This window comes from Narcine bancroftii, chromosome 5, assembly GCF_036971445.1.
Source record: "Narcine bancroftii isolate sNarBan1 chromosome 5, sNarBan1.hap1, whole genome shotgun sequence".
Taxonomy (NCBI): Eukaryota; Metazoa; Chordata; class Chondrichthyes; order Torpediniformes; family Narcinidae; genus Narcine; species Narcine bancroftii.
In genome coordinates, this window is record NC_091473.1 from 126,909,160 (window position 1) to 126,922,782 (window position 13,623).

The 13,623-nt window shown below is 38.6% G+C and overlaps 1 protein-coding gene across 2 annotated transcripts in view; it reads right to left on the minus strand.

Annotated features, from left to right (window-relative positions):
* LOC138763955 (very long chain fatty acid elongase 1-like) overlaps nucleotides 1–13,623 on the minus strand; it is a 124,876-nt gene that overhangs the window by 88,659 nt on the left and 22,594 nt on the right. Inside the window, exon 1 of one of the 2 annotated variants that reach the window (XM_069939015.1) lies at nucleotides 6,682–6,772. The exons of the other annotated variant lie outside the window; for it this stretch is intronic. The gene's annotated coding sequence lies outside the window, so the exon portion shown is untranslated. Of the gene's footprint in view, nucleotides 1–6,681; nucleotides 6,773–13,623 lie in introns of those variants that run through there. 2 annotated transcript variants of the gene reach the window in all.

Below are 13,623 nucleotides of genomic sequence, written 5' to 3' on the forward strand. Positions count from 1 at the left end.
CAAGTTGCCAATCTAGTCCCATTTGGGCCCATGCTCTTGAAATCTTCCTTATCCATGTACCTTTCTGAATCTCTTTTCATGTCCAAATTGCCCCCACCTCTACACCTTCCTCTGATCCCTTTTAAATTTTTCCATATCATCTATCATAATGGGGAGCCACGATTGGCGTAGCGCAACGCCTTTAGAACGCCAGTGATTGGGGCCAGACTTGGGTTCAAATTCTGCACTGTCTGTAAGGAGTTTGTACGTTCTCCCAACGTCTGCGTGAGTTTTCTCTGGGGGCTCTGGTTTCCTCCCACCATTCGAAACACATCAGGGGTGTGGGTTAATGGGGTGCAAATTGGGTGGCACAGACTCATGGGCCATAATGGCCTGTTACTATGCTGTTGGTCTTAAAACAAAACTTAACCCTATGCTCGCTAGTTTTAGGTGCCCCTCCTGATTTTTCAAACCTTTACAAGGCCACTCCTCAGCCTCATATGGTCCAGGAAAGAAGGTCTTAACCTATCCTGTCTCTTCTTGTACTCTAGCCCAGTGGTTTTCAAACTTTTTCTTTCCTCTCACATACCACTTTTAGTCATCCCTTAATAATTACAGAGCACCTATGGCATAGGTGGTATGTGAGTGGAAAGAAAAAGTTTGAAAACCACTGCTCTAGCCCTTCAGTCCCAATAACATCCTCGTTAATATTATCTCACATTCTTTTCATCTAAATAACATCCTTCTTGTAGCAGGGTTTCCTGAATGACACTCCAAATGTGGTCTTGCCAACTTCTTGTTGTAGCATGGTATTCCAACTCCCATACCCAATGCCCTGACAAATGAGGGCAAGCATGAATACCCCGTCTCCCTGTGACATCACTTTCAGGAAACCATGCACCCATTTCTCTCTCATCCCCTCACCGCGCCCCCCCCCCCCCCCCGCCACGCCCAACACTTATTGTCCATAAGGCTCAAAAGAGGTGTGCTCCAAAAGGGAAAAAAAAGCCAATTATTTTGAAGCATATTGTGGGTGCACATCCAGAAATCAAAATTCAACCCACAGAATAAATGGAAACGTGAAAGGGCTGAAGTGAACGAAGGCGACTTGTACAGATTCAGTGCAACACCCAAATACACAAGCTGTAATCCTCAACTTTTGTACAGATTGGGCCACAAATAGATTACTTGCTGCAGAATGGCATGTTTGTTTAATAGATTGTTAGCATTCTGATCCAGTGAGTCAACCAGATTGACCCTGGTGTATGCCAGAGATGATATATTAGATACTTTTCCAAGCTCAGACCTGAAATGTTGGATTATAGTGTTCTTATGGAGTGACTTGTACCGGTTAAGCAGCAAAAAAATGGTTTGGAGATACTCCTTTTCTCTGCTCGACTGGGGCAGTCTGTTTGCACAATTGAAACTTAAAATGTCAAGCTAAGAATGTCAAGTATGTTGCTCCTATTGAATTAAATAACAAACAGTAGCTAGTGAGGGCCAGAGAAAGGGAGAGAAGAAACAGCTTTGTGTTCGCTGGCTTCTTGAGTATTTGCCATGGACGACTTAATTTTTATTTATTTCATCCAACTTTGATGCATCCACGAATGTGACTATCCAGGGGTCAATGTGAGGACCAAACACCAACATGCCATATCAAAATGCAACTTAGTTCTTCCAGAACTGGGGACATTTCTGGTGACAAGGTTTAAGCAGCTCTCCTCTCTATTGTCACACTGGCATTAATAACTTGTATTCTCTTTGGAAATAAGGAACTACAAAAGCAAATATCATCTCTCTGGTGCATTACGACTCATTTTCTACTTCTCCAGCATTCCCTGGTTTAACCAAAACATGTTCATCTTGCCACACCTGCTGGCAGTTTACGGTCTGTGTTTCTATAAACAGAGCAATCGCATGTGTAATATTAGCATGAGCCCACAAGCAAAATTCAATGCAGGTTCAAAACGTCCACATTTCCTTTCTCAGGACTGCATTATCTCATTCTCCTAATCTTAGAAATACTACTTCATCTCCAATCTCCCTTGAGTCCTTGAATCTATTGCAGCCATTTCATTTCAAATCAATGCATCTGAAACCCTTTTGAGGGATAGAGCCTCTGCCACAGCTGGTTTATATACTTTGCCATGAGTAACATTGTGATGAATGGAAATCAATCCTCTGTCTATACACCATGGAACTAAGCTGGATGGTCTGCACCGTCCTGCTCCCAATCATATCTGCTGATGTCTGCCACGCTTACTATTTAATATCTCATTGATATTCCTATCATACGACTCGTTATTTCTTGAACTGCCTAACAATCTTCAATGATCTCACCACCTCCCTTTCCGTTGGCAGATATGAAGAAGTATATGCTTAATAACAGTCTCATATTTCACACAATAAAGGAAACTAGTTCTTCTGGTAAGTCATGAATAAATGAATCCTCAATTTTTCAATCGGTATATATTACATTATTGGATCCAATATGTTCATCTCCATTGCAAGTGAATGTCCACGAGTATTATAAAATTATCATCTGCATTCTTCGCTGCCTAGTCCGAGTCTTGCCCACTTTATACACTCTGAAAATGTGTAGCCCAGTCACTCTGCATGCCTTTGCTTGAATGATGTCAATTAAATTCATTTATCTCTTCCTCCATCTAATAGTTCAACACATAGAGTAGGTTGGCTTTACACTTGGCTCAATGTGGAAATGGGCTTTTATTTAAGTTTAGAGTCTGCACAGTAACAGGCCCTTCCAGTCCATGACCCTGCGCGACCAATTCACCTACTAACCCCACATATTTTTGGAACACGGGAGGAAACCAGGGCACCAGGAGGAAACCCAGAAAATTCCTTTCAGACAGCAGCAGATTTAAACCCAGGTAACTGGCACTGTAATGGCATCGTGCTAACCACTAGACTAACCATGTCACCCTAATTGTAACCTATAATAACTAGTAGGTAACCCTGAACATTTCCAATTGAAATACTTTATATCCAAGTGTGGTTTTCAAACATGTTTTCTGAATACCTCTTTCCAATCTATTCCAATTTTCTGGGTTATTATTTGTCTCAGTCACGCAGAAAGAGGCCCTTTCATCCATCAAGTCCATGCTGACTATCCCTTTTCATTTCCTTTACACTCCCATCAACTCACCCAGGATTCTATGCTCAGCTGCTCACGAGGGGCAATTTACAGTCGCCACAAACTGACAAACCTTGCATCTTTATGAAGTTGGAGAAATCCCTCATGATTACAAAGAGCATGCAAACTCCACACAGAGATCAAGCTGGGTTGCTGAAGCTACAGACAGCAGCTCTCACTTGCTATAATCATTACATATAATCACTATTGCAGGCCGTTGTGACACATTACAGGTATACGGCCTACTTGACTTACGGCCATCCGTACATATGACCCAAAAACATAAAAATACAGCAGCCGGACACCACAAAACCATTCAAGCAAAGTATTGAAGGCTTTGGGCTTTATGAAATGTATACAGATCGTCTCTGACATATGTCCGTGTTCTGTTCTGACCGACGGGTCGGATCTCAAATTCACTGCCGGCACTTAGCTGAAAGGACTCAGGAGAACCTTGTTTCTAATTGAGCAATAAGCTGCCCTATCAATGCACAGACCATCTAATCATATTTTTGTCTCGAGGTCACTCCACTTTCAAGCATTATTGAACCCTCACACCCTCTTGCCAATGCACCTGTGCCATTTATACAATTAAAGTCTTTTCTGTTTGCTGCGCACTTATATTTGATCGAGCACGAGCACTGGGCTGAAGATTTCCAGACTTGCCCAATCCTTGTAATCGGCAAAAGACTATATTTAATTGATCTTCATCCTCACTGCCAATGTGCGTGAGCAAGCATTCCTTAATGTGCACCTGATCACTGTAGTGTGAACAGAGAGACATTCATTGTGTACATTTGCTTCAATACTGCTCGGCCTTCCACACTGCCTAGTTTTTTTGTTAATGGGTACATTGATGATGCAGCTGTCAAGTTAATGAACTAAATTTCACAAGGTTCAGACCAAAATCTAAGTCCAGAGTTCAAATCCCACCCAGGCAGCTGTGGAATTTTGATCAATAGACTAGTCTCCAGTGGCAAAGACCACAAGATCATCAAAAAAAAATGATCCCACCTGATTTACTGACACCCTCTCAGAGGACACCTGTCATTCTCGAGTCTGGCTTTAATGTAATTCAAGACCAAACCCCTGTTGTTCACTCTTAAAATGCCCCCTGAAGTTTCCTGGTAATCCACTTATTCAAGGAAAATTAGAAATGGACAATTACCTGCTTTGCAAGTAATATCCAGATCCTGAAATAATTAGTCAGAGCTGCTCTTGAGGGAATTGTTCACCAGAATGGTTCGCCTAGCTTCGAAAGGAATCATGGTGTTCTATTATGTAATATGGCCAATATTCAGTGGAGATAACTCTGCTTAGTCTATGTTCAGTGGAACGTGCTTCAGATACCTCAGTGGGAAAAAGGCACCCAAGTCAAGTGAGATCATTGGGGTGAAACAGTGAGCATGACCCTGTTACAGTGCCAGTGACTTGGGTTCAAAGCTGGCGCTGTCTGGAAGGAGTTTGTACGTTTTCTCCACAACTGCGAGAAGATCCCCCAGGTGCTCCAGTTTCCTCTCTCCAGTCAAAATGTACGGGGATTGTAGATTAATTTAGGTATTTGGGTGGCATGGGATTGTGGGCCTGTTACTGTTCTGTCGGTCTCCATCAAAATAAAAGTTAGTTCACTCCCACGACGCTAAACCGCTTCCCATCAACTACAAGTGAGCCTGAGTGCTTCCTGAACTCATTTCTGCAGCTTAAATCAGCACACTGAATGGTCTGGAATGTGCTGGAGAGCCTAGTGCGTCTCCACTCCCAACCACAGCCAGTGTGCTAGACGGGGGGGAAAGGGGACAGCCTTCCTCTGATCTTGGTCACAATGTTCTAATTATGTTCAATATGCAAGCCTCCTGCAGAATTCATTTCTATAATAAAGGCCACACGCCCTCACAGTAGTCAGGCCACAAGCAGCTTCATTCCATCAATTCCAGGCACTAGATTCAAGACTTATTCATGACATCACCCAAGACTGAAGAAATTACAGTTTTTTTTCCTCCCCCATCCTCTGCAAGTATATATTTAATCTTCCACCTCCATTTCCAAGCATATGCATCCATGGCCGAGGTACCAACTTTGTTTGAATGACCAATGTGGCCTTGAATTGAAGGTTAAGCTCCCTGCCCAAACAGAACATCTGCAATTCTGCATTTACCAAAGCTGTCTCATTATCAAAGCAGTATCAGATTTATTGACAGAGCACATACATCCCTGAGATTCTTTTTCCTGCAAGAAAGGCAGAATTACCACTTATTGATTGAGCAAAAAAACTCTACTCAACGTACACATGCAAACAAATAAAGAAATATAAACAAACTGACTGTGCAAAAAGAGAGAAAAAAAACAATGAAATACAAAAGTAAGAGTCCTTAAATTGGTCCCTGAATTGTTGAGGAGTCTGATGGTGGAGGGAGAGCAGCTGTTGGTGAACCTGGTGGTGCGAGTCTTGTGACACCTATACCGCTTTCCTGATGGTAGCAACCAGAACAGAACACGTGTGAGGTGGTAATGGATCCTTGCTGATGAAGTATACGGGAGGTTCCAAAATCCAAAAGAAATCTACTCCACTCTACCCAGTGAGCAGGCAACTCTCTCTGCAAACTCTTCATCAAACAAAGGAAGTAGTTTTCAGTGCAAGTCATAAGCATGCCTACCATAGATCCCATTAAAGAGGAAGCAAGATACAGAGTTTAATTTAAAGGAAAACTTATAAACACCATGGAGGCACGGTTAACGCAATGCTGTTTTATAGCACCAGTGATCAGGACTGGGGTTAAAATCCCACGCTGTTGCTAAGGAGTTTGTACGTTCTCCCCATATCTGCGTGGGTTTTCCCCGGGGGCTCAGGTTTCCTCCCATCCTTCAAAGCGTACCAGAATGTAATGGGGCAACATGGGCTCGAGGGCTGAAAGGGCCTGTCACCGTGCTGCAGGGCTAAATTTAAAAAATTAATTGAAATTTAAATCCAAATATCCCCAAAGCAGAGGGAGCAGGGAACCTCACTCAAATTCTGAACCTGCAGAGAAACTGCTTTCACCAAACACTCAAGGACTTCAACTCCGAGTGTCCGCCGGAATCAATCCATTGAAGAGCTGAGACAGAGGGGAAGCCACCCCTCACCAAAAAAGAGGGAGAAGAAACTATAGGGGCCACAGTGGTGGCAACAGTGCCACATACTAATTTGAGAATGTATAGGAATGGTATGTATTAATATGACACTAAGGATGGGATCAGACTCTTCATTGCTCTCTTTTGTAAATAATTTTGTGAATATAGTTTTATTTTGGGGAAAAATATCTCACAAATAGTTGACATCAAATATAAATTTGCTGTTTCCTTTAAATCCTTCAAACAAGACCGAATTCATTCCTCCCAGGCTTTGCTTTAAAATGCAGATTCTTGATTCCAATGCAGCCCACATGACTGCCTTCACACAGGCCAATTTCCAGATAAATTCTTAAATTATACATTGTTTTCCCATGGATGGATACTCGCACACTTCGGGGGAGTTCCCTCACTTACACTTATCCCCAGTATTCACTACTCACCGATAAGAACCGCACAGTAGAGGAACTGATATTAAATCACTATCTCACGGGTTCAATCCTGGTCCAGGACTGTGTGGAGTTCGTCCTGCGAGTTTCCCTGGGTTTCTGGTTTCCTGTCAATTAATGGCCAATGAAATTTGTTTTAACCCGAGAGGAGTAGATGAGAAATGGGTAAGGGAAGAATAAAATAAAATTAACATAGAATTTATATAAATGACCAGTTGGTGGTCAGCAGAAACTCAGTGGGCCAAAGGGCCATTTCCATCCTATTATTGTGTTTACATCTCAATGAAACTGATCTTGGCCGCTCAAAACTGGGCATCGCTGAGGTGCTGTAAATGATCAGCAACATCGGAAAGGTACACTACAACAACCTGTAATCTCACAGCCCAGTATATCCCTCACCCCTGTTACCAACAAGCCAGGAGACCAACTCTGGTTCAATGAGGAGGACAAAAGGATGTGCTGAAAACCATACTGGGCCTATTAAAGGAGTACCAGCCTAATGAAACTGAAAAACGGGTCTGACCACAAACTAACCCAGGCAAAATAGCAGGCAAGAGTCAGAATTAAGCATCTCACAGCTCTCCAGACTTCCCATAGCTCATCATGAATAATGCTGGACAATTAGAGAAGTAACAGAGAGGGAAAACTCTTCAAGAACTCCCTTGTTAGGGAGGAGTCACGTGATGGAGTAGTGGCCGGACGGTGAACTCCAGCCCTCTCCAGAAAAGTCGGAAAAAACAAAGGAAAACACAAAGGCACAAAAATAAAAATTAAAGAAAAGTGAGTATAAAGGTGGAAAGAAGATGGCGACGAAAAAAGAAAAATCGAAATCAACGGTAAGAAGAGAGGAAGAGAAGACAACAGAAGAAGAAGGAGAAGGACTTACCTGTTCGAAGAGGCCCGCGGTGGAGAGAGAAACCCGCTCCCTCAGGTCGGTAGAAAGTGGACTACAAAAATGGCTCGCTGAGCCGAGTAAAAGTGCGCAACCGCGCATGCGCGATGCGCATGCAAAAAAACACATCGACGGGAGCGGTGACCAGCTGGGGAGTCGATCTCCACAGCCGGCAGTGACAGCTGCAGAACACCTGCAGCAAGAGGAGAACATGGAAGACAATGAAAACAAGAAAGAAGAGAAGAAAAGGGTAACAAAGAAACAACAGATGGCAAACCCAGAGGAAGAAGAAGAGGAAGAGGAAGAGTACAGTGAAATAGAAGAAGGGAAAGGCAAGATAAAGGATATACTTTCTCTTATTAAAGAATACATGGAGTCATTTAAAGAATGGCAAGCGCAAGAATTTAATGATTTAAGAAGAAGAATAAACAGTACAGAAGAGAAAATGAATAAAATAGATATGACCTTAACAGAAATGGGAAAGAGAATGGACAAGATGGAAGAGCGGGAAGCAGCAGTAGAAATGGAGGTAGAGGACTTAAAGAAGAAATTAGAGGAATCTAATAAAAAAGTTATAGAGACACAAGAACTGTTAGCTCAGAAAATAGATATAATGAAAAATTATAACAGAAGAAATAACATAAAGGTAGTGGGCCTTAAGGAAGATGAAGAAGGCAAGAATATGAGGGAGTTTATAAAAGATTGGATCCCTAAGACCCTAGGATGTCCAGAACTACAGCAAGAAATGGAAATAGAAAGGGCACATAGAGCAGTGGCCTTTAAACCACAACAACAACAAAAGCCAAGATCTATTTTAGTAAAATTCCTAAGATATACTACAAGAGAAAAGGTACTGGAGAAGACAATGGAAAATGTAAGAGAGGGCAACAAGCCACTGGAGTACAAAGGGCAAAAAATCTTCATTTATCCAGATATAAGTTTTGAACTCCTGAAGAAGAGAAAAGAGTTCAATACAGCAAAGGCGATTTTATGGAAGAAAGGGTATAAATTTATACTAAAGCATCCAGCGGTATTGAAAATATTTATTCCAGGACAACAAAACAGACTATTCTCGGATCCAGAGGAAGCACGAAAATTTGAAGAACAATTACAAAATAGACTGAGGGATGAAGACGTGTAACGAGAGTACAAAAGACTGTGAACTAAAAAGACACATAAGTTTTGAACTCCTGAAGAAGAGAAAGGAGTTCAATACATCGAAAACGATCTTATGGAAAAAAAACTATTCTCGGATCCAGAGGAAGCAAGGAAATTTGCAGAACAACTACAAAACAACCAGAGAGATGAAGATATGTAATAAGAGTAAAAATGACCACGATTTATATGTATGTGGGTAAAGAGGTATATGTGTGTATATGTATAATGTGCATACATGAATGTATCCGTATTTAGAGGAAAATATAGATAGTATAGACAAGAATTAATAAGGGAAGGAAATGGAATAGAGGGAATAAGGAGGGAACTAAAAGAGTGACCTTTGTTACATATGAAAAGTGAAATCTTTTCGGGGGGGGGCTGGGTGGGGAGGAGTTGCGGTCACTGCAAAATCAGCTGACGCTTGCGAGTGAATTCGCAAATCCAAATGGAGAGGGGAGATGTGGTTGTCCGACAAGAGATAAAGGACAACTCAGGAGGGGAAGGGGAGATTGGGGCTAAAGAAGTTTTAAAATAGGAGAATAAGGAAAATGTTTGATGTTTTAGGAATGTTGTCTTATAAAGGGTTCAAAACAGGAAAACAGAAATGGATAAGAAGGAAAGGTAATGATGGAGAAACAGAAAGGGAAGATAAACAAAGTATAAAATGGCTATGTTGAACTATATGACTTTAAATATTAATGGAATACATAACCAAATTAAAAGGAAGAAACTGCTAAATTTACTGAAAAAAGAAAAAATTGATATAGCATTTGTGCAAGAAACACTTTTAACTGAATTGGAGCACAAGAAATTAAAGAGAGATTGGGTAGGACACGTAACAGCAGCATCGTATAATTCAAAAGCAAGAGGAGTAGCTATATTAATTAGTAAAAATGTGCCATTTAAAATAGAAGAGGAAATAATAGATCCAGCAGGGAGATATGTAATGATAAAATGTCAGATATATTCGGAGTTTTGGAATCTACTCAATATATATATTCACCTAACGAAGAAGATCAAAAGTTTATGCAAGATATCTTTTTAAAGGTAGCAGATACGCAAGGGAACATATTAATAGGAGGGGATTTCAACCTGAATTTGGATTCAAATATGGACAAAACTGGGAAAAAAATTAACAGAAAGAACAAAGTAACCAAATTTATAATTAAATCGAAGGAAGAAATGCAACTTTTGGATATATGGAGGAAACAACACCCAAAGGAAAAGGAATATTCATATTACTCGGCTAGACATAAAACAAACTCAAGAATAGACCTATTTTTGTTATCAGCTCGTATGCAAGATAGAGTAAGAAAAACAGAATATAAAGTTAGAAGACTATCGGACCATTCACCCTTAATATTGACAGTAAAGTTAGAGGACATCCCTCCAAGAATGTATAGATGGAGATTAAACCCCATGTTACTTAAAAGGCAGGATTTTAGAGAATTTATTGAAAAACAAATAAAAATGTATTTTGAAATAAATACGGAATCAGTGAAAGATAAGTTTATACTATGGGATGCAATGAAAGCATTCATTAGAGGGCAAATAATAAGTTATGTAACCAAGATGAAGAAGGACTATAATCAGGAAACAGAGCAGTTGGAAAGGGAAATAGTAAATATAGAAAAAGAATTAGCAATGAAGGAAGATACAACTAAAAGAAGAGAATTGGTGGATAAAAAAATAAAATATGAAGCACTACAAACATATAAGGTGAAGAAGAACATAATGAAGACAAAACAGAAATATTATGAACTAGGTGAAAAAACGCACAAAATCCTAGCACGGCAGCTTAAGACAGAACAAGCTAAGAAAATGGTATTGGCATCAAGGAAAAAAGACAAACAAATTACATATAATCCAAAAGAAATTAAGGAAAACTTTAGAGAATTCTATGAGCAATTATACCGAACTGAAAATGAAGGGAAAGAAGGGAAAATAGATGAATTTCTGACTAAAATTGAACTACCAAAACTACAAATAGAGGAACAAAATAATTTAACAGAGCCATTTGGAATAGTAGAAATACAAGAGATAATAAAAAAAATTACCAAATAATAAGACACCAGGAGAGGATGGATTCCCAATAGAATTCTACAAAACATTTAAAGACTTATTAATTCCGCCCCTCCTGGAAGTAATCAACCAGATTGATAAAACACAAAGCTTACCAGATTCATGTAAAACAGCAATAATTACAGTAATACTAAAGCAAGGGAAAGATCCACTCTCACCAGCATCATATAGACCAATATCTTTACTTAACACAGATTATAAGATAATAGCTAACCTATTAGCAAACAGATTAGCAGAGTATGTACCGAAAATGGTAAATTTAGACCAAACTGGATTTATCAAAAAAAGACGCACAACAGACAATATTTATAAATTTATTAACTTAATTCATGCAGTAGAAGGGAATAAAGCACCTACAGTAGCAGTTGCTTTAGACGCAGAGAAGGCCTTTGACAGAGTAGAATGGAATTATTTGTTCAAAGTATTGCAAAAATTCAGTTTACCGGAGAAATATATTAATTGGATTAAAGCATTATATAAGGGACCGTTAGCGAAAGTGACAGTAAATGGACATGTATCAAAGCAATTTAACTTAAGCAGGTCAACACAGCAGGGATGCCCACTATCACCTTCATTGTTTGCGTTAGCTATAGAACCACTAGCAGAACAGAAAATAATATAAAAGGAATAAAAATAAAAGACAAGTAATATAAAATCAGTTTATTTGCGGATGATGTTATAGTGTACTTAACAGAACCAGAACTATCAATAAAAGAATTATATAAGAAATTGAAGGAATATGGAGAAGTGTCGGGTTACAAGATAAACGAAATAAAAGTGAAGCAATGCCTATGAATAATGCGGATTTCTCAAAATTTAAGAAAGAATCACCATTTAGATGGCAAATGCAAGCAATAAGATACCTAGGTGTACAAATAAACAAAAATCTCAGCCAACTATATAAACTCAATTATTATCCACTAATGAAAAAATTACAGGACGATTTAGAGCATTGGAAAGATTTACCACTAACACTAATAGGAAGGATAAACTGTATTAAAATGAACATTTTTCCAAGGATATTATACTTATTTCAGGCATTGCCAATACAACTGACAGAGAAATTCTTCAAGGAGTTAAAGAAAATAATAAGGAAATTTTTATGGAGAGGGGGTAACCGAGGATAGCACTAGATAAATTAACAGAATGGTATAAGCAAGGAGGCTTACAACTGCAAAACTTTAAAAATTATTATAGAGCCGCACAATTAAGATACCAATCAGATTTTTATCAAACAAGGGAAAAGCCAGATTGGACGAGATTAGAATTAGATAAAATAGGGGAAAAGATACCTGAACACATATTATATAAATGGGATGAAAAATTGGTACAACATAGAAGTTCTCCAGTATTACATCATCTCCTCAATATTTGGAAGAAGATTCATGTAGAAAGAAATAAAACAAATTATCAATTACCAAAACTAATATTGACGCAAAACAAGTTACTCCCTTTTACAATAGATAACCTTTCCTTTAGAGAATGGGAAAAAAAAGGGATTAAAAGAATAGAAAATTGTTTTTCAGGAAATAGATTCTTATCCTTTGAACAAATGAAAGATAAGTACAATATAACTCAAGATACAGCGCTGGCATATTACCAATTGAGATCCTACTTGAAGGATAAATTAGGAAGCAGTTTGAGTTTGCCAGAGGGAAGTAACCTTGAATATGTGATTACAGATACAATGATAATCAAAAGATTTATAACAAATATGTATATTAAACTGCAAGAAAAGGAGAATGAGGAAACAAATGGTAAAACTAAACAAAAATGGGAACAAGATTTAAATATAAAGATAAAAAAGGAAACATGGGAGAAGTTATGCTCCGGAACGATGAGAAATACAATAAATACGAGGTTACGTATGATACAATATAACTGGATACACAGGCTATACATTACACCTCAAAAGTTAAATAAATGGGACCCAACAGTATCTGATAGATGTTTTTGATGTAAAAAAGAAATGGGAACAACAATTCATGCAATCTGGACATGTGAGAAAGTAGAAAAATTTTGGGAAGATCTAAATCAGATATTAAATAAAATAACAGAAAACAATATACCAAAGAATCCAGAGATCTTCCTCCTAAGTAACATAAAAAACAAAGAATTTGGAATTGATTTGGAGGATGCACAAAAAAGATTTGTTAAGATAGCTCTAGCCGTAGCAAAAAAATATATTATGTCAACCTGGAAATTGGAAGATAATTTGAAAATACAACAATGGTATATAGAAATGAATAAATGTATTCCATTAGAAAAAATAACATATAGTTTAAGAAATAATATTGAAATATTCGAACAAATATGGGAGCCTTACATTAAATACAATAGCGAAAACTTACCGGGGACAATCATTACCTAAGTTAACGGAAGGAAAAGGAAATGAAAAGAATGGACTCAGTAGAATTTCTGGTGTATTTTTATTGAATGACAACATTGTCTGACTGGTTTAATGTATCCTAGATTTTATACCTTAAATGGACGGGAGGGGGGAGGTAGGGAGGGTGGGATGGGAGGAGGGGGGGGGGAGAAAATGGCACTGTATATGTGTGAAAAGGAAAAAGTGTGTACCATGGTTAATGTGATTTATGGTATGAAAAAAAAATTAAAAAAAATAAAGAACTCCCTTGTTCTCAAGGAAGGCTGGGCTCAACACATGAAAGTTGGAATTGCTTCAACCTTTCTAATGTACAGCAAGAAGAGATGAACTGCAGTAAAACCCATTTTCTGGAATTCAAAAAAGAAAATAAATCGGCAAAAAAAATACCAAGTTTAAAATTGGTGCACCTCGCCGT